This window comes from Oncorhynchus nerka, linkage group LG28 (genome assembly GCF_034236695.1).
Source record: "Oncorhynchus nerka isolate Pitt River linkage group LG28, Oner_Uvic_2.0, whole genome shotgun sequence".
Classification (NCBI taxonomy): Eukaryota; Metazoa; Chordata; class Actinopteri; order Salmoniformes; family Salmonidae; genus Oncorhynchus; species Oncorhynchus nerka.
The window spans coordinates 61,054,441-61,076,292 of NC_088423.1; the positions used below are offsets into that span (position 1 = coordinate 61,054,441).

A 21,852-nucleotide genomic window follows, 5' to 3' on the forward strand; every position below is an offset into this window, starting at 1 on the left:
AGGGCAACTAGACATAAGTCCTGAAAATCAATATTGGTACAGTCCACTATTTTTAAGGCACTCCCAAGAATTGATTTGTATAATTCTAACCTAAATGCATTCCTTGTGACCAATATGTGAGTAACATTACAATATCACAGAGTTCAGGTGGGCCTTCGCGCTTCAGCAAACAAAGGAAAGGAGGGGTGCTCAACAACAATGACAAAAATCATGAGAAGGGCTTACCAAGACTTCCAAAAGGACAAATTCGAGGTAAAATGGAGTTGGAGCACTCAACACAAAAAAAAGGCAGAGATTGATTTCTTATTGCTCACTTTAATCCATTGTATAGGATGTGGACAGGTGACTGACGTTTAGACGTCTTCCTCTGGAAGTCAGGAAGCAGGTGCAGAAGGCACATTTTTAATAAAGAAACAACATCAATAAACAAACATGAGAAGCAGGCAGAACGTGAGAGATAACAGTTCTAATGACTGATGTCAACTGAAGGCTAAATAAAGGGGGAGTAATTGCGGAGTAAATGATGACCAGGTGTGTGTAATGATAGGGAACAGGTGTGCATATTAATAGTTGCCAGGACCGGTGGTTAGTAGACCAATGACGTCGAGTGGTGGAGGGAGGGAGGGAGGGAGGGAGGGAGCAGGCGCAAGCATGACAGTACCCGCCAGAGGAGGCAGAAGGGTGTCGCGGGGGACGGCATCAGAGAGGGGAACAAGAACCACCGGCCTGAGGAGGGAAACATGAAAGGAGAGTGAGATCCGGTAATTTGTGGGGAATTTTAGGCGATAGGTTACCTCATTGACCATCCAAAGGACCTTGAAGGGCCCCGCAAACCAGGGGCTCAGCTTCCGGCAGGGCAGGCGGAGCAGGGGGTTCCTGGTGGAGAGCCAGACGCGATCACCAGGATGGAACACAGGCGCCTCACTGCAGTGGGTCCTGTCCCCCTGCCTGTTGGACTGAGGCCGATACCCGGATGTGAGGCTGACCGTGGCCCCCAGCTTCTCCATAAAGGCTTTCCAGACCCATGACGTTAAATTGGGGACCATGGTCGGAAATGATGTCCTCCGGAAGGCCATAGTGCCGGACGACCTGCTGGAATTGTGCCTCAGCGACCTGGAGAGCGGTAGGTCAGAGAGAGGGATAAAACAGCAGGATTTAGAGATTATGTCAGCAACAACCATAATAGTGGAAAACCAAAGAGGAAGATCAATTACAAAGTCTATGGACAGATGTGACCAAGGCCACTGATGCACAGGAAGGGGAAGTAGTTTCCCTGCTGGAGCGTTCAGGGGAGACTTTGATTGGGAATATACGGAGCATGAGTTGACAGTGTGCAACGTCCTGCGCCAAGGTGGGCCAACAGTATTTGTCGGAAAGGGATTGGATGGTGCCGATGATACCTGGGTGTCCAGGGGTGAGGGATGTGTGTGCCCAGGTCAACAGCCGATCTCTCACCCCATGGAGACGTAGATGCGCTCTGACGGATGTTCACATCTACGTCCCAAAACACGGGGCCAAATATACAGGAGGACAGATTGATGAGCTGGAGGACACTCACAGGACCCTCCACCAACGTGGAACCACAGGGTGCGGGCAAGCAAGTCCTCCGGCATCCTGGTCCACAGGCGGTGATTCTCATCCTTGACCAGGAGATAGTGGGGTTATGAAGTTGAAGCCACGGGAGGCTGAGGATGATTTGTACGGGTGCGGTGATGATGAGGAAGGGAAGGCTTTCCTGGTGCATGAGTCCTACATTGAGGGTGAGTGGAGGTGTGATGTGCCGGATCCCAATGATCGCTTATCCAGGGCTTGGACAGGAAAAGGAGAGGAGAGAGGGTATGAAGTTATGTTCATGGAGGAGGCGAGGGCCTGGTCGATGAAATTCCCGGCAGCACTGGAGTCCACTAGAGCTGTAGAAACAACACCTGAGGGACAGCCAGCAGTGAAATGGGAACCAGAAAGGGTTTGGCGGAAAATTATGATGATGAAATACTCAGGCCTACCCTGGGAGACGGAAGATCACAGATCCCTCTGCTCTAGTGGACCCTCGGTTAGGACGCACTGGACACTGTTGAAGCTGGTGCCCCTTCTGGCCACAATAGGGACAGAGCCCCAGCTGTCTCCGGCGATGCTGCTCTGCCGTGGAGAGGTGTGTGTGGCCCCTACCTCCATGGGTTCAGTATCCGGACAGCCAAAGGAGGGAGGCGAGTGGTGAGGTGGGCACCGGCGCTCCCCGAAGAAGATTATCCAGACAGATGGCCAACGATGAGGGCGTCCATTGATAGGTTGTCATCCCGACTTGCCTACACCGACTGGACCTCTTCGCTCTCTCCGGAATAGAGTGCGGAGCGCTGGCTCATTCCATCCGCTGGAGACTTTCACAGTCCGATAGGTGAGGGCGTATTCCTCAGGAGTTAGAGAAGTTAATCACCTCCTTCTCTGCCCTCTGAAGGATGGTCGAAGACCGCCCTGAATAGAGCCATGAACCTCCAATAGGAACCCAGCTCCTCCTCCTCCTCTCTCCCAGACAGCCATAGCCCACTCCAACGCCCACCTGGTCAGTAGGGAAATGACCGTGGCAATCCTAGACCTTCTGTGGCGGGGGCTCCCGTCTGATAGGCGAAATAGAGAGAGCACTGGAATAGGACGCCACAGCATTTCGATGGAGTACCTTCATACTTCTCCGGAAGGGACACTCGGGCATCGCTGACCTGGAAGGACGGCTGGGTAGGCTGGAGGACTGGCTTACTGTGACTACCCGTGGTAGGAGGCACTCTGTTACAGGCATGGAGAGCCTTGCTGGTGGTGTCGAGGCAGTGGAGAACGCGGAGGACCTCCTCCATGGCCTTACCCAGTTGCGCCTGCTGGTTGTGGTGTTGGTGGAGTAGATGACCATGTTTCTTGACTGTCTGGAAGATGCTTCCATTTTTTTGAGGTAGTATTGTGTCACATATATGCTGTCAGGAAACAGGTGCAGAAGGTGAGTTTAGTAAAGAAACGATACCAATGAAGAAACATGAGAAGCGGACAGAACATGAGAGAAAACCATACTTTCTAATGACTGATGTGATCACGGAGTAAATAATGACCAAGTATGCATAACGATGGGGAGCAGCTGTGCGTAATAAAAGTTGCCAGGACCGGTGGTTAGTAGGCCGGCGCCGGCGGGAGGGAGCAGGAGCAGGCGTAACCTCCTCAGAGTGACCTGACCATTGCATTTAGCTCCTATTTATCGCCTAGTGGCTCATTGAGACACAACAATGTAAGAAAATAATCATCTCTGTTTCAAAACATTTAGAATGATAATATGTTTCAAGGTTAAATGGCAAATTATGGCACAAAATAAAAAATATAAATAATCAATAGGCCATGTGAAAATATACACAGCTGATATTTGGGTGTCTGTGAATCCGGAGACACAGAGACCCCAAAAAAATCAAGGCAACAACATTATATAAACGAGGACAGTGAAAGATCATTGCTTAGCCCTTTTGGGTCCACAGTGTCTGAGTACTGCCAGAATGCCTCTCTTTGTTTTAGTTTACGTACGATATCACCACTTGGTGAAATGTGGACGTGTTCAATGGCTACAAAGCATAGGGAGAAAGGTGGGCCTTGGTCGACTTTGATGAAGTGGCACACAATAGCATAGTATGTGTATTTGTTTGAAATAGCAGCCTTATGTTCTGCAATGCGAAGTTTAGTTCGCATATGCATTTGAGGATGTACAGTATTTGACATTTGTGGTGCTAAAATGAATGCAGTTTTGGATTTTGTGTTCTTTACCTGTTCTTGTGTGGTAAAAAAACTTTTGTATTGGTCATACTGTCATAATGTACACAGTGGCCATGCTTAATTACAATAACACATGTCGGGTAACAATTCAGTGTTCTTATTACTGTGTAATTACTCTCGTAAGTACTGTGCAACAACTACTGGAATTACTCCTTTTCACATACAGCTGTAACCATAACCTGAGCTCTAACCCTTACCCTACCTAGTGTAAGGCAAGTGAAGTGTAACGAGTGATTACAATATTTTTTACACTTTCCAAGAATAATTACACAGTAAAAAGTACACAGTAAAGCCTGACCCTGTTTATTCATAATTTAAGAACATGATACAAACCCCTACACTCGGAGCTGAGTGAGAGAACCACACATGGCAATACACAGTCTGCACTGAGGAATAATGCTTGTGTCACATCTACTCCCGCGCCCCCGTTCCAGCACTCGATGTCGCTGGTCTACTAACCACCGGTCCTGGCAACTCATCATTATGCACACCTGGCAACCCTCATTACGCACAACTGCGCTCCATCATGAGGCATTCCTGGACTCCATAACTCCCAAGATAACTACCCCTTTATCTAGCACTCCCTAGTATCACTCTTCAGGCAGTATTGGTTATGTTTCCTTGTCAGCCGTTTCTCTTGTTTCGCATCGTTCGAAGTTCATTATTGTTAAACTCACTAACTGCACCGGTTTCCTGACTCCCGAGTCAAATCTAATTTTATTGGTCACATACACATGGTTAGCAGATGTTATTGTGAGAGTAGCGAAATGCATCAACGTTACAGCTTGACCAAGCTTCCAACTAGCACATTGTGTACACAGGTTTAGCTCATGCACTACACCCTTGACAGAAGGCAGATTTTGGGAGTGTGCCTCAATGGACACTGGACAGGGAATGTAGTTGGACATGTGTTGTTAATTGAGGCCATAATAAAATGAAATAGAAATTTTTTAACATTAACCTCATTGTAAAGTTTCATTGGAATATTTCAGGCCTGTCCTATTCAATTATGGTAAACACGCCTGGGAATTGTGGGAAAGCCAAGCAGCTGCAGACCTAGCCAACCCCCCATGTTTAAAAGCCTATTAGTAAGTTTGTGACGTTTTCCCCCATTGCCAAGTGTGGCTTTGGTGAAATGAAACTAATACGTCTTTTGTGTCTGGGGTAACAAAGACACTAAGTACATAAAGGCACAAAACAAAGACCACAGATTATCCCTCATTTCAACAGCACTACTACTGACTCTATCCAAAAGTATTGACAAAAACAAAGCCTCAAATCCCCCCCAAATTACCGGCCAAAGTACACTGTGGAGAAAACACAGATTTTCTCGTTAGACCGATTCTGATTCACGCCACTTGAATGTACGTGCGTACTTGTAGAAATAACATTCCGGAGGACAGGTAAGCTCTAAGGCTTAGACTAAGCAGATGTAAGCATGGAGAACATCGTGCTGGTCGTTTCGCCCTCGAGCCAACACCCATCTTGAAATCAACGGACCGTGAACAATATCATGCGTTCTACAATTCCTAAACCCAACATCTGTAAACAAACATAACAAACATTGATTGGAGATATAATGCACGTCAATCTGTGGCATGTGGTGTTTTATTAATGGATGCTTGAAAACCCTAAGAACATATGGGCAGATTTTGGCAGGAATTTTACAGCCCGGCAGACAATAGCTCACCTCCACCCCTCCTATTCGACATGACTCATTACCTTTGTATGTGGACTTAAAACGATTATCCTAACATATTTTGCATTGTTCTATAGTAAGTTGTTGTACATTTGGTGCATGGTATAGAAAGGACTCCCTCAGCAGGTAAATCTACTTCCTCCCCTCCTCCTCCTCCTCCCACCAATACTTTACAGGACTTTATATTTCCTTAGGCCAAGCAGCAACACAACAATCTGGTCTCGCAATCTCTCACATTACATTTAGGAAAACACCTATTCAGTTTGATCTATTCAAAGGAATATGCTTGTTTTCCCAAGTAATGTTTAGTGTTTAGCGAGTCATATAGTGTATGTAGTTCCTGCCATTGACGTTCATTTGAGAGTCAGTACCTGACTTTGTCTCTAGTCTCCTCCACAAACAGTAGTCATTGACAGGTGGTGTTTACCTCTCTCCTGCTTTACGGGCCCGCTCAAGTACTGCCAGGGTCCACGGAGTAGGAGTGGAGAGCGCTGGGTGAGTGTGCTTCGTAGGAGGACACATTCGCAGCTAACTGCGCCTCGCAACGTCCGTCCATACAGCCCTCTCTCTTTCTTCCAACAATGTTGCATAATGAAGATTTTTTTCCCCATGTTACATCTACAAATGTGCTGAAGTAACAGTCACTATTAATCACATAATCAACACATCAGTGTTGCATTATCAACACAACAGTCATGAGCTGTTATGAATGTTTATAGCAAGGCTTATAATGATCTTCACCACCTAGGGGCCATGCACTAAGTGCATATATAGCTATGTGTTTATAAATGTCGTTTAAACAACAGCAAGCAATTACGATTGCTTATAGCAAGCCTAATAATGCATGACGGTGTGCCAGAAGATGCTATTAAATGCATTCACAATACATGATTACACAGATGGTTTGATTCACAGAAATTGTTACCACAGAAAGTGCACCTAGTGAGAACACACAGGGTGCATACCAGGTAAAGAAACATCAGAAGAGAGGCACTCAGTCAAGAGAGAGAACATAATGAACCTGAACAAGGCCACATCTCATTAGATGGGCTATGCATATGAATGAAGCCTGGTTAAACTAGACTAAACTTACCACTGTGAGCACAGCACTCAGTCTTGTTTAACCAGGCTAAGCACATAAGCAGCAGGCGCATTAATCCTCATGCAAGACCAGCCAGAGGGGAATTGAGCTGGACTTGGACACGGTGAGGCGCTGCTGCCATTAACCTGTCCTGCCTTGTAATAAATAGCTGTGAGCATATGGCAAGATGCGTGCACTCAACCACTTTGATAGGGTGCCAACTAATTTTGTTGTTTTTTATTTTTATTGCTGACTTATCTGCCTAGCCTTTGCTATAACACTATTCTTCAGCAATGAAAACAAGCACACATTTATATTCGGATAGCAGGGCTGAACAACAAAAGACAACATACATTTTTTTATTATTTGTTTTGGCTTTGGTTTGTGTGCTCGTTTGATAGCCACTTTGTGGGAAGAGACGGAAATCCGCTTGCAGAATGGAAGGATGTCCTGGCCCAGCTTTGAAGAGTTGATTGATTAAAAGGATGTGACGTGAAATTGTCACTACGAACTAACACTTGTCGTCCTATGTGAATGCATTCCCCTTTATTGGCAGCAGGGCTAAAAATGAACAGCTTTCGAATTTGGGAATTTAATTTAGATTCATTTTCTAAACTGACATTGGTTCAAGTGGAATCGACACAAACTCTGCAACAGTATTTTCCAAGAGAGGGAGAGTTCTGTTGTTGAATGATGTGGTCAGATTTGGAGAATTTTCAATTCCAATTGACCACTTATTGGTTTGGAATAAATTGGAAAATAAGTAACTTAATTTTAGGTCTTGAAATTTAAATTGAACTGGATCGCTTTATATTAGACTCTTTGACTTATTTAATAGGCCAAATATTGTAGTTTGTATGTTTTGAGAGATAATCCAAGACATCCTAGGCAAAAATCCAAAGGTCCTATTCCTAGATATATAACTTAGGATAATTACACTTTTGGATGGTATGTACTGATTGACAACTTGTGCCAGTTTACTCCTGTTCCTGATAAAGAGGTTCCCATACCAGGAGGAGATGTTGAAAGTGAGAACATGGACAGTGCATGTTTGCTTGCATTAAGCTTCCCAAGTAGGAAGAGATGCTGTTCTTTAGTCTTGGACATTGAGGTCAAGGAAGCTATTGTCAAACCATGTAATGAGGCTGTCAATGAACTGGGAGTAGCTTAAACTGGATTTGCCCACTAGGCAATCAACCAGAGCCATGTCGTTGGCGTATTTGATGCATGCCATTTCATTTGTGTATATGGAGAACAGGAGATGTTTTTTATTTATTTATTTCACCTTTATGTAACCAGGTAGGCTAGTTGAGAACAAGTTCTCATTTGCAACTGCGACCTGGCCGAGATAAAGCGTAGCAATTCAACACATACAACAACACAGAGTTACACATGGAATAAACAAAACATAGTCAATAATACAGTAGAAGCCTCCTGGGTGGCGCAGTGGTTAAGGGCGCTGTACTGCAGCGCCAGCTGTGCCATCAGAGTCCCTGGGTTCGCGCCCAGGCTCTGTCGTAACCAGCCGCGACCGGGAGGTCCGTGGGGCGACCACAATTGGCCTAGCGTCGTCCAGGTTAGGTAGGGGTTGGTCGGTAGGGATGTCCTTGTCTCATCGCGCACCAGCGACTCCTGTGGCGGCTAACCAAGGTTGCCAGGTGCACGGTGTACCCTCCGACATTGGTGCGGCTGGCTTCCGGGTTGGATGCGCGCTGTGTTAAGAAGCAGTATGGCTGGTTGGGTTGTGTATCGGATGACGCATGACTTTCAACCTTTGTCTCTCCCGAGTCCGTACGGGAGTTGTAGCGATGAGACAAGATAGTAGCTACTACAACAATTGGATACCACGAAACTGGGGAGAAAAAGGGGTCAAATTAAAATACAATTTAATTAATAATAATAATACAGTAGAACAAAATAAAACAAAAAGTCTATATACAGTGAGTGCAAATGAGGTAAGTTAAGGGAGTTAAGGCAATACATAGGCCATGGTGGCGAAGTAATTACAATGTAGCAATTAAAACACTGAAATGGTGGATGTGCAGAAAATTAATGTGCAAGTAGAGATACTGGGGTGCAAAGGAGCAAGATAAATAAATAAATGCAGTATGGGGATGAGGTAGGTAGATAGATGGACTGTTTACAGGTGCAGAGATCTGTGAGCTGCTCTGACAGCTGGTGCTTAAAGCTAGTGAGGGAGATATGAGTCTCCAGCTTCAGAGATGTTTGCAGTTCGTTCCAGTCATTGGCATCAGAGAACTGGAAGGAAAGACAACCAAAGGAGGAATTGGCTTTGGGGGTGACCAGTGAGATATACCTGCTGGAGCGCGTGCTACGAGTGGGTGCTGCTATGGTGACCAGAGATAAGGTGGGGCTTTACCTAGCAGAGACTTGTAGATAACCTGTAGCCAGTGGGTTTGGCGACGAGTATGACGCGAGGGCCAACCAACGAGAGTGTACAGGTCGCAATGGTGGGTAGTGTATGGGGCTTTGGTGATGGATGGCACTGTGATAGAGTGTTGGAGGCACTCCAGAGTGTTGGAGGCAATTTTATAGATGACATCACCGAAGTCGTGGATCGGTAGGATGGTCAGTTTTACAAGGGTGTTAACTAACCTCTAGATGAGCTTCAATGCCATACAACTCGCCTCCAACTGCTCTTAAATGCAAGTAAAATGAAATGCTTGCTATTGAACCGATCGCTGCCCGCACTTGCCCGCCCATTCAGCATCACTACTCTGGACGGTTCTGACTTAGAATATGTGGACAACTACAAATACCTAGGTGTCTGGTTAGGCTGTAAACTCTCCTTCCAGACTCACATTAAGCATCTCCAATCCAAAATTAAATCTAGAATTGGCTTCCTATATCGCAACGAAGCATCCTTCACTCATGCTGCATGAGATGCTTAATGTGAGTCTGGAAGGAGAGTTTACAGCCTAACCAGACACCTAGGTATTTGTAGTCTACAGAAGGCTGTCATCTGTGTAGAGATGTATCAGAGAATCACCAGCAGCAAGAGCATCATCATTGATGTATACAGAGAAGAGAGTCGGCCCGAGGATTGAACCCTTGTGGCACCCGCATAGAGACTGCCAGAGTTCCGGATAACAGGCCCTCCGATTTGACACACTGAACTCTATCAGAGAAGTAGTTGGTAAACCAAGCGAGGCAGTCATTTGAGAAACCAAGGCTGTCGAGTCTGCCAATAAGAATGTGGTGATTAACAGAGTCGAAAGCCTTGGCCAGGTCGATGAATATGGCTGCACAGTAATGTATTTTATCGATGGCGGTTATGATGACGTTTAGGACCTTGAACGTGGCTGAGGTGCACCCATGACCAGCTCTGAAACCAGATTGCATAGCGGAGAAGGTACGGTGGGATTCGAAATGGTCAGTACTCTGTTTGTTAGCTTGGCTTTCGAAGACCTTAGAAAGACAGGGTAGGATAGATATAAGTCTGTAGGAGTTTGGGTCTAGAGTGCCTTCCCCTTTGAAGAGGGGGATGACCGCGGCAGCTTTCCAATCTTTGGGAATCACAGACGATACCAAAGAGAGGTTGAGGGTCCAGGTTGTCTAGCCCGGCTGATTTGTAGGGGTCCAGATTTTGCAGCTCTTTCAGAACATCAGCTATCTGGATTTGGGTAAAGGAGAAATGGTGGGGGCTTTGGCGGGTTGCTGTGGAGGGTGCCGGGCAGTTGACCGGGGTAGGGGTAGCCAGGTGGAAAGCATGGCCAGCCATAGAGAAATGCTTATTGAAATTCTCAATTATAATGGATTTATCAGTGGTGATAGTGTTTCCTAGCCTCAGAGCAGTGGGCAGCTGGGAGGAGGTGCTCATATTCTCCATGGACTTTACAGTGTCCCAGAACCTTTTTGAGTTAGTACTACAGGATGCAAATTTCTGTTTGAAAAAGCTAGCCTTAGCTTTCCTAACTGCCTGTGTATATTTGTTCCTAACTTCCCTGAAAAGTTGCATATCACGGGGACTGTTCGTTGCTAATGCAGAACACCACAGGATGTTTTTGTGCTGGTCAAGGGCAGACAGGTCTGGAGTGAACCAAGGACTATATCTGTTCCTATTTTTAACTTTTTTGAATGGGGCATGCTTATTTAAGATGGTGAGGAAGGCACTTTTAAAGAACAGCCAGGCATCATCTACTGATGGGATCAGGTCAATGTCATTCCAGGATACCCCGGCCAGGTCGATTAGAAAGGCCTGCTCGCAGAAGTGTTTTAGGGAGCGTTTGACAGTGATGAGGGGTGGTCGTTTGGTCGCAGACCCATTACGGATGCAGGCAATGAGGCAGTGATCACTGAGATCTTGATTGAAAACAGCAGAGGTGTATTTGGAGGGCGAGTTAGTTAGGATGACATCTATGAGGATGCCCGTTTTTACTGATTTGGAGTTGTACCTGGTAGGTTCATTGATAATTTGTGTGAGATTGAGGGCATCAAGCTTGGATTGTAGGATGGCTGGGGTGTTAAGCATGTCCCAGTTTAGGTCACCTAGTAGCACGAGCTCAGAAGATAGATGGGGGGCAATCAATTCACATATGGTATCAAGGGCACAGCTGGGGGCAGAGGGAGGTCTATAATAGCAAGCGGCAACAGTGAGAGACTTGTTTCTGGAAAGGTGAATTTTTAGAAGTAGAAGCTTGTATTGTTTGGATAGTAATACAGAACTCTGCAGGCTATATTTGCAGTAGATTGCAACAATGCCCCCTTTGGCAGTTCTATCTTGGCAGAAAATGTTATAGTTAGCGATGGAGATTTCAGTGTTTTTGGTGGTTTTCCTAAGCCAGCATTCAGACACGGCTAAGACATCCGGGTTAGCAGAGTGTGCTAAACTAGTGAGTAAGACAAACTTAGGGAGTAGGCTTCTAATGTTAACATGCATGAAACCAAGGCTTTTACGGTTACAGAAGTCAACAAATGAGAGCACCTGGGGAGTGGGAGTGGAGCTAGGCACTGCAGGACCTGGATTAACCTCTACATCACCAGAGGAACAGAGGAGAAGTAGGATAAGGGTACGGCTAAATGCTTTCAGAACTGGCCATCTAGCACGAGTAAAACACACCTTCCACAGAGTAAAAAGAGCAGGTTTCAGGGCACGATAGCATAGATTCAAGGCATAGTGTACAGACAAAGGTAAGGTAAGATGTGAGTACATTGGAGGTAAACCTAGGCATTGAGTAATGATGAGAGACATATAGTCTCTTGAGACATTTAAACCAGGTGATGTCATCGCATATGTAGGAGGTGGGACAAGATGGTTGGTTAAGGCATATTGAGCAGGGCTAGAGGCTCTACAGTGAAATAAGACAGTAATCACTAACCAGGACAGTAATGGACGAGGCATATTGATATTAGAGAGAGGCATGCGTAGCCAAGTGAACATATGGGTCCAGTGAGTGGTTGGACTGGGGGACACGGCGATTCAGACAGTTAGCAGGCTGATGCTAACACGCTAACAGTTAGTAGGTCAGGGCTAAACAAGCTAGCAGTTAGCAGACCGGGTTAGCAAGCAAAGCAGTTAGCAGGGGCTAGCAGTTAGCAGACCGGAACAGGCAAGCTAGCAGTTAGTAGACCGGGGCTAGCAAGTTAGCCTTTGGGGGATGTCGCGATGGGGGTAAGTCTGTTTTTTCCTCTTCGTGCGGTGACGTTGATAGACCAGTCGTGGAGTTAGTAGGGTTCCAAGTAGCTCTAGGTAGCTAGCAGGCCTAGCAGGTTAGCAGAATGGGCCTTCAGCGGGCGTCACGCCTGAGGGGCCTGTTGGAATCCTCGGGCAGATTATGTCGGTATTCCAGTCGTAGAGGATCGGTGGGGTTCCTTGCCCCGTACCGGCAGTAGAAGGGTTCCGGATATTGTAGCCCAGGAGTGAGCCGGGAGATGGGTCTAGCATGGGCTAACCCCAGGCTAGTTGGTGCTAGTTCCGGGACGGAAACGTTAGCCAGGAATAGTCAACCCGGGTTGCGCTTAGCTGGCTGTGATGATCCAGATGAAAAGGTTCAGAGTTTGTGGTAGAAATTTGGGGATATGGAGAGAAAAATAGGTCTGGTATGCTCTGGTTTGAAGCGCGTTGTACGAACTAGGTAAGCTGATGACCGCTAGCAGTAGTTAGCTGATTGATAGCTGGTAGCTAGCTAGCTTCAGTTGAGGTATTCCAGTTCGGAGGTAAATAGAAATACTTTAGGAAAAAAAACAGATCCACACCACATTGGGTGAGGCGGGTTGCAGGAGAGTATTTTGAAGTTGAGGCTAAGGAAAAATATTAAAAAGAATGTGAAGAAAAAGATATATACACATGGGAAGCGACAATACAAAGACAAAGACGTCTGACTGCTACGGCGTCTTGGATACAATGGGGTGACATGAGGTCTCTAAAGTCTTTGCATACCTGGATTGTACAATATTTGCACAATATATACTTTTTTTAATTCTTCAATCTCTGTCAAGTCGGTTGTTGATCATCACAAGACAGCCATTTTCAAGTCTTGCCATAGAATTTCAAGACGATTTTAGTCAAAACTGTAACTAGGCCACTCTGGAACATTCTATGCAACTCCATTGTATATTTGACCTTGTGATTTAGGCTATTGTCCTGCTGTAAGGTGAATTTGTCTACCAGTGTCTGTTGGAAAGCAGACTGAACCAGGTTTCCTTAAGTATTTTGTAAGTCTTTTAAAGTCACCATTGGCCTCATGGTGAAATCACTGAGCGGTTTCCTTCCTCTCCGGCAACTGAGTTCGGAAGGACACCTGTGTCTTTGTAATGACTGGATGTATTAATACACCATCCAAAGTCTAATGAATATATTCACCATGCTCAAAGGGATATTTTGTAATCATGCTTATATCATGCTCATATCTGAAATAACATGTTCTGGTCATTAAGGGGGTCTTCACAATGAATGCTTGTTTTCTGTGGCCTGCCCATCATCGAGTTCAGTCCTCTCCAAGCCTCTCTTGCATTGCCCACACTGAATTTCTCCTCAACCTTGTTTTTGAAGTAAATTTAAGCCGTTCTTATCTTGCATCTGATGTCCTTTCAATTTCCCTGTGTCACCCTGGGCAGAGGTTATTCTCTTGAAATTAGGGCATTGTTTTAATTCTTTGTTCACCCATGTTTTGTTGTTGTGGAAAATTCTAACATCCTTCGTTTTGATGAAGGAGAACACAGAAGTTAACGTAGCAGGTTAGTGTCCAATAGTAATTATTGGTTTAGGGAACAGAGTACTCAGACCACTTACTTTAACACAGCACGTGTTTTTTCAGACCACTAGGGGGAATGACCAGATAACATTCGTGGACCCCCCCAGATAAAAATTTTAGACTATCACAGATCACGTCTAGTGACTGAGAGTTCATCAGGACAACACAGTCTCACAGATCACATTTTTTTTTATCCCCATGGAGGTTTCAAGTGTCTTTTTGTAACCTTACCCATTTACATGTGTGACCGACTGGCTATTGAGCCCAGGTTTTTAGGTAAGGTTACTTGTCATTTGATGAGTGTTATGTTCACCCTTAGGCTTACAGTATTCTCCACTTCACATTGTCTACCAAGTCTCCTTTATTCCTTTCGATTTAGTTATTCAGTTTGCCGGGTTCCTCCTCAATGGGTTCCTCATTGCCTGTATGTCTTCATGAATATTTGCATGCATTTGCATTAAGAGAAAGTAGCATATGTTGAAAGAAAAAGGGAATAACTGTAGGGGTGCATAAAAGCACAAATGGCTTTGAATATCTTGACAAGAAAGAGTATGTGACTTCACATAAAAAGGAAACCAGAGCACTAAAAGCTTCTCCTTGCTTTCTTTTTACGTAGGCCTACTCTTCCATACAAAAGAGCACACGGCTTCCACGTCGTTGTTTATCCTTTACTTGCACCAAAGATGTTTATAACTAACCCAAGATAGACCACACTCTTTCATTTCCAATAGGAACAAATTAGTCATAGTGGGCAGAACAAGAAAGGATAAGGCAGAGCCAAACACGAGCTAGTAAGATCCTATTGGCCCGTTCTAGCATGTATTTGCATTTTTCCGTTAGAGAACGCCTACTCTGTGAAGTGTGAGTGTGCAATAACTCACTTCGCTCTTGCTCTCGTTCTAAACAATGCACATTTTTTAAACTGTGGCAAAGATTAAAGTATACAAAACTTAGTCTAATCTGTTCTTAACAGATTCTAGTTTTGGGAGCAGAAAACTTTAGGATCAAATGTTTCATCGATGAGAACATTTGCAGAATATTGGCCAAAATCATCTCGTTCCATCTTCTTCCACTTCCGGCCACTGGGCTTCCTCTCACCAACAAATGAAGTAGTGAGTGGAAATGCCAAGCTGATGCTTTACATTTATACATCCAGTGTAATATCTGTCTCATTGTTCTATCTGTGCTTATTCAACGGGTGGGTCTAATCCTGAATGCTGATTAAAACCAGATTCCAGCCGGTGTCTATTCCACAAGTTACCACTGGCTAAATCTATGACGTTAAAATTCCTATTTACTCTGTTCCATTTGATTGTGCAATCCACTGTCTCATCAGCCCAGCCAAGCAATTTATAAACTTGATCTCCACTTTAAAAAGCATCTAGACATTATCTCACATTTCTTTTAAACTAATATTTAGTTTTCAACAGTGAAGATTTGTAAAAACCTTGTCTGTCTCTCCATTTGCAACATTGTTTCAATATTGAAACTACCTACTTCAGTGGATGTTTTACACATTTCTACCTGCAAATGAACACATTTTTTTTATGGCAAATGTGTTCAATTGTAGTCATGGTATAAAAGGGATAATCAACTCGGGACTCTATGCGTTCTCTGGGAAATAATGCAACTCTGTGGAAGGTTAGCACCTTGTGTAACACACCTTCCACATCGTTCATTATTTTCCATAGAATGCATAGCCCTTCGTTGTTATACCTTCGTTGTTATAGCCCTTCGTTATTATACCTTACATAGTGAATTCATATTGCATTACATGCATGGCAGTTAATATAAAGTGTTAGCTTGCATTTGACTATTTCAACACGAATAGCAAACCGTATGCGACAGGTCCACTTAATGTCATTTGGAAGCAGCATCTGCTGAAGCCAGAGGTCATGAGGCTTATGTACCTAAACATGTGGTGAGAAACAAAAAGGAAAGACATTTCCCCATCACATGTAATTAGAAACTCATTACGAAAGTGTGGCTTTTGGGAAAACTTTTCCATCTGTCTGAATCAATTTGACATACCGTGTCCTTGAAAATGCCGCTTAGAGTGGCAAAGACACGGGCTGTCGCTACAGTGCTGTACTAACGTTTGAGTTGAGTTCATCTGGCACTTGGACTGTGTTGGAAAAAACTTAAAAGGTGAGTTAGAACATTGTGGTGTCATCATTTTCGTCTGAGTGTCATTTGATTTTGTGGACATTCATTGGAGCAGTGGACATTCTAAAGCGATATGTTTTTTTTTACACCATTTTGACTTTGCTGTTGCCAAAAGGTTTTTATTACATCCATCCATCATCCTACTATTAAAATGGTCTTGGCCAACAGGATGAAGTGAATTTAATGACAGGAATGTGAATATTCGGTGGAATCGTTCGAATTTTGGGGTTTTATCTTTCTTTTTGCTTCATTTACACCCAACATTTGAGCCTGTTCTTGCATGTGGGAAAGCCTGGAATACCAGTTGAGATATTACGTGCCAAGAGAAGTGTCTTGTGTTTTAGATGCGCTTTAATGACTCACAGTAGCATTATACAAGCTTCAAACGTGGGGAAATTCTGAGAAACAAAATCACTCAAATGTGTAGCAAGGTGTGATAACATATGGCGTACTGTATGTCGAACCATGTACAAGTGACTCCAAAATAAAACATCATGCTTGGTTGATTCACCCTTGCTTGAATCTTATCTCCATCCTCTACAATTTTCTTACAGGGCTATAGAATTGCTGAACAATAGGCGATGATAAGGGCCTTGGCTATTGAAGTCCCATATGTCCAAATGCCTATGCATTGCCCCAGTTACAATTCCCATTCTTTAACATTTGGCGCTGTGGTCTAAGGCGCTGCATCTTAGTGCTAGAGGCATCACTACAGACACCCTGGTTCGAATCCAGGCTGTATCACAACCGGCTGTGATTGGGAGTCCCACAGGGTGGCGCACAATTGGCCCAGCATCGTCCGGGTTTGGCCGGTGTAGGCCGTCGTTGTCTATAAGAATTTGTTCTTAACTGACTTGACTAGTTAAATAAACGTAAAATAAAAACATTTAAAAAGAAAATGTATCCCAAGTTGCTGCGGCCACAGTGGAACAGTTGGCATCTCTAAGAGAATCATTAAGGAAGCCTCCTCTCTGTTTCCTGGCAGAGGCCCGAGGCTGGGCCACTGGGTATGAGACGACTTGCCATCTGCTGCATAATGCCAAACCTCACATGAGTCTCGTTAAGTCTTGCCAAGACTTCGAGCCACAGCCTCTCGGTATCACCGCTCAGTACTCAATATAGGGGGGTTCACAACCAGATATCCCTAAACACAAACACACAGACACTCAGATCACTTTCCACTTGTAATATAAATATCTACCAAGAGACTCATACGAAAACAAGCATCCTTTGTTTTTTATTTCCGTTAAGTTCATGCCCCGAGTGACACAGTGTTCTAAGCAACTGCACCGCAGTACTAGCTGCATCACTACAGACCCTGGTTCGATCCCAGGCTGTGTTGCAGCCGGCCGCTACCAGGAGACCCATGAGGCGGCGGACAATTAGCCCAGCGTGGTCCGGGTTAGGGGAGGGTTTGGCCGGCCGGGTTTAGCGACTAGCGACTCATGTTGGCGTGCCGGGCGCAAGGCACGCTGACACGGTCGCCAGGTGTATGGTGTTTCCTGCATTGGTGCAGCTGGCTTCCGGGTTAAGCGAGCATTGTGTCAAGAAGCAGTGTGGCTTGGCGGGGTCGTGTTTCGGAGAACGCGCGGCTCTCGACCTTCGCCTCTCCCAAGTCCGTACGGGAGTTGCAGCGATGGAACAAGACTGTAACTACCAATTGGACATCACAAAATAATAAATATTTTTTAAAGTTCCTGCCTCATAAGTAGCCCTGTATAATCCACAACTCATTTGACTTCTGCTCTACGCATTCCTCCGCCCCCTTTCCCGGTCCTAATTTGATAAGGGGGGGTGGTCATTTTGCCAGGGGAACATTGGAAGAACCTACTGCATGTTTCTTAGTCAAGATGGGGATGGTAGGGAGGATCAGTTGAACAGCAAGGTGACATGTGAGCGAGAGGTCATTTGAATATGTTTATTGGTTCCTGGGTGATAATGAGGATGGCTGATATTTACTTGGTGGCCATTCTGTTTCAAACCTTCTGGTCATTTTCCAGCAAGCTCAGACACAAAGCAACTGTTCCGCTCTTCTATTGACATTGTATTCATTCTTCCTTTGATCTGATAGGCAGTTGCGACTTCGGCATATTTGGAGGGGCAAACTCAACCAATTTTTTTGTAGATGCATGCCAGCGAAGCCACTACACAACACAACACTTAACAATACACTACATGCAGTATAAGGGTGACAAACGGTGTCCACAAACTGTTAGGGCCTTTAAAAAGCTGTCCTGGCAGCTGTGCTTTCCTTCAGCACCATGGAGTGAATCATTACCACCGCCACACCTGGCTATCAGCGGAGCCTCGTCTGGCAGTGAAACAGTTCATTCAGCTTGATTTCCTGCATTTAAAAAAAATCATAGCTGATATGGCTGACTTGAAGGAATAAATATGCTTTCTACTGACTCCTTGTGGATTTGTGTAACTCGATAAGAACCGCATTTTCCTTCAATATTAAAGAATGCTGATGTGAGTTTTGACTTGTTTTGAACAATACACAAAACGTTATTACATGTATGTTCAGACAATTCATAGTGTTTGCTCTTATACCGTTAACACAACTCTAATTTATAAGCAACTACAAGCAAAAGAGCTGCGTCGAGAGAGAGAGAGACGCGGACTCAGCGGTTAACCTACCATTTGAAAGGAAGGAAAATACCATCAAGAGGACTTTTATAGACAATACTGACGCACAGACGTCGCATTATGCAAAGAAAAAAGAAACCCTCGCAATATGAACTGGAATTACATGGGTCTATTAACTGAACTTTTCGTTAAACACAAATATTTGAATGGGAAGAGACTGTCACTGGCAAACATGGATACCCATGACCCAACTACATTATATAGTATCCCGTCCTTGTGAAGAAAAGCACATGAGCTAATTATAATACACAAAGTAAGGGGCATGGACTCTTCAAGGTATCGAAAGCTTTCCACAGGGATGCCGGCCCATGTTGACACTCAAACCGGTGAGCCTTGCACCTAGTACCATATCCTGTTCAAAGGCACTTAAATCTTTTGTCTTGCCCCTTCACCCTCTGAATGGCATCCATGCCTCAGTTTCCTCAAGGCTTAAAAAGAATTCATCTACACTGATCGAAGTGGATTTAACAGGTGATATCAGAGAGATAATAGCTTTCTCCTTGATTCACCTGGTCAATCTATGTCATTGAAAGTGCAGGTATTCCTAATGTTTTGTACATCCAGTGTATATACACAATATAAAAAAGGAGATGTACAAACTATGGCATGAGGGAACGATGAGCGGATAAGAGGCATGCTGTAATTTCGATTAAGATATGAGTTAGCTGAGACGAATATAGCCTATATGACTATTCGTTCAGCAATTTTGAAATGGACAGCGGGAGAATTCTGAACATGGGCCGTTCTTAAAGTATTCTCCCTGTACACCAAGTCAGAACAGTAAGCTAAATAACGGGTACACATAAGCAGACAAAGAAATCTCGTACAATATTTGATGATTTGATTTCTCTAAAACAGGCTAAAGGCTACATGTGCACCACCAAGTCACTTTTTCCACATTTTGTTACGTTTACAGCCTTATTCTAAAATGGATGAAATAAAAAATGTTCCTTATCAATCTACACACAATACCACATAATGACAAAGTGAAAACAGGTTTTTAGATATGTTAACTAATTTATTACAAATAAAAAACAGGAATACCTTATTTACATAAATATTCAGACCCTTTGCTATGAGACTTGAAATTGAGATCAGGTGCATCCTGTTTCCATTGATCATCCTTGAGATGTTTCTACAACTTGATTGGCGTCCACCTGTGGTAAATTCAATTGATTGGACATGATTTGGAGAGCCACACACCTGTCTATATAAGGTCCCACAGTTGACAGTGCGTGTCAGAGCAATAACCAAGCCAGGAGGTCGAAGGAATTGTCTGTAGAGCTCCGAGACAGGATTGTGTCAAGGTACAGAACTGGGAAGGGTACCAAAATATTTCTGTAGCATTGAAGGTCCCCAAAAACACAGTGGCCTCCATCATTCTTAAATAGAAGAAGTTTGGAACCACCAAGACTCTTCTTAGAGCTGGCTGCCCGGCCAATCTGAGCAATCGGGGGAGAACGACCTTAGGTCAGGGAGATGACAAAGAACCCGATGGTCACTCTGACAGAGCTCAAGTTCCTCTGTGGAGATGGGAGAACCTTCTAGAAGGACAACCATCTCTGCAGCACTCCACCAATCAGGCCTTTATGGTAGTGTCCAGACAGAATCCACTACTCAGTAAAAGGCACATGACAGCCTGCTTGGAGTTTGCCAAAAGGCACCTAACGTACTCCCAGACCATGAGAAACAACATTCTCTGGTCTGATGAAACCAAGAATGAACTCTTTTGCCTGAATGACAAGCGTCACATCTGGCGGAAACCAGGCACCACTAATTACCTCTGCCAATATCATCCCTACGGTAAAGCATGGTGGTGACACCATCATGCTGCGGGAATGTTTTGCAGTGGCAGGGTATGAATGGAGAAAAGTGCAGAGAGATCCTTGATGAAAACCTGCTCAGGATCTCAGGCTGGGGCGAAAGTTCACGACCCTAAGCACACAGCCAAGACAACGCAGGAGTGGCTTTGGGACAAGTCTACAAATGTCCTTGAGTGTCCCACACAGAGCCTGGACTTGAACCCTATCGAACATCTCTGGAGAGACCTGAAAATAGCTATGCAGTGAAGCTCACCATAGAACCTGACACAGAGCTTGAGAGAATCTACAGAGAAGAATGGGAGAAACTCCCAAAGCACAGGTGTGCCATTCTTGTAGCGTCATACCAATGAAGATTCAAGGCTGTAATCGCTGCCAAAGGTGCTTCAACAAAGTACTGAGTAAAGGGTCTGAATACTTATGTAAATGTAATATTTCAGTACATTTTTGTATATATTTTTTTGCTTTGTCATTATGGGTTATTGTGTGTAGATTGATGAGGGGGGAAAACAATTTAATATATTTTAGAATAAGGCAGTAACGTAACAACTTGGAAAAAGTCAAGCGGTCTGAATCCTTTCCGAATGCACTGTACACTTAGTGTTACTTTCTTAGCTACACTATACACATGTATCTCCCTGGCATAATACATCACTTCTGCAGCAGCGGACATATTTCTGGACTCACCGTTGTTGTGCTGGGCTTGAACAAGAAGGGGGTGCGACAGTCCTTCTTGTGGGCAAACTTCTCAATTACTTAATTTCTCAATCTCATTCAAAGTCTGGCATTCTCTGAGTGAAGTCATGCTAGTTCGACAGCATGGCTAATACATTTCATATTTTCTGGCCGATGTTTTCTGGCCGGTGTTGCGTGTGAATGTTTTTAAAGGGGTTGGTCGTCATAATGCCTTTGTAGTCTGTAATCACCTTCACGAATGGTCTAAAAAATTCCCCTGAAAATGCCTGGGCAGGTATTGACCGATTCGTCATTGCCCCGCAGTGCTGCCTCACAATTGCCACACAATTGAATGCATGCTATAATTCTGGCAAGCATGTACCTATTATCCTCCATTCTTGGTTGTGAAGGTCAATGTTTCCCCAGTAATCTAAGTTTAACAGCGGTGTCTGCACAGTTCTCATGTTTTGAGACCCTTTCAGACACATTTTAAATCCTTAACCTACTTGGATCACACACCCTCTCCACTGAATAGAAGGCAGGGGAAGCAAAATGGTGATTGCTTTGAGACGCTCGCACTGCTTCCTTCCAAACCACTCAATGTTGAATTACACATTTCCGACTTGTTGTGTAATGTTTATGTACAATGGCTGGTCTTTAATTTCTCTTCATATTACAAGGATCAAAAACGATTTGCTAGTAGATTGTTGACATGATTCATGAAGATGACTACTTGCTAGCTTGTTAGCTAAG

The 21,852-nt window shown here is 44.4% G+C and overlaps 1 protein-coding gene across 1 annotated transcript in view; it reads right to left on the bottom strand.

The window, feature by feature from the left end:
• Positions 1 to 307: 307 nt before the first annotated feature.
• LOC115113469 (potassium voltage-gated channel subfamily A member 1-like) overlaps positions 308 to 21,852 on the bottom strand; it is a 65,577-nt gene continuing 44,032 nt past the window's right edge. Inside the window, exon 3 of the mRNA XM_065012967.1 lies at positions 308 to 1,113. The gene's annotated coding sequence lies outside the window, so the exon portion shown is untranslated. The remainder of the gene's footprint in view (positions 1,114 to 21,852) is intronic.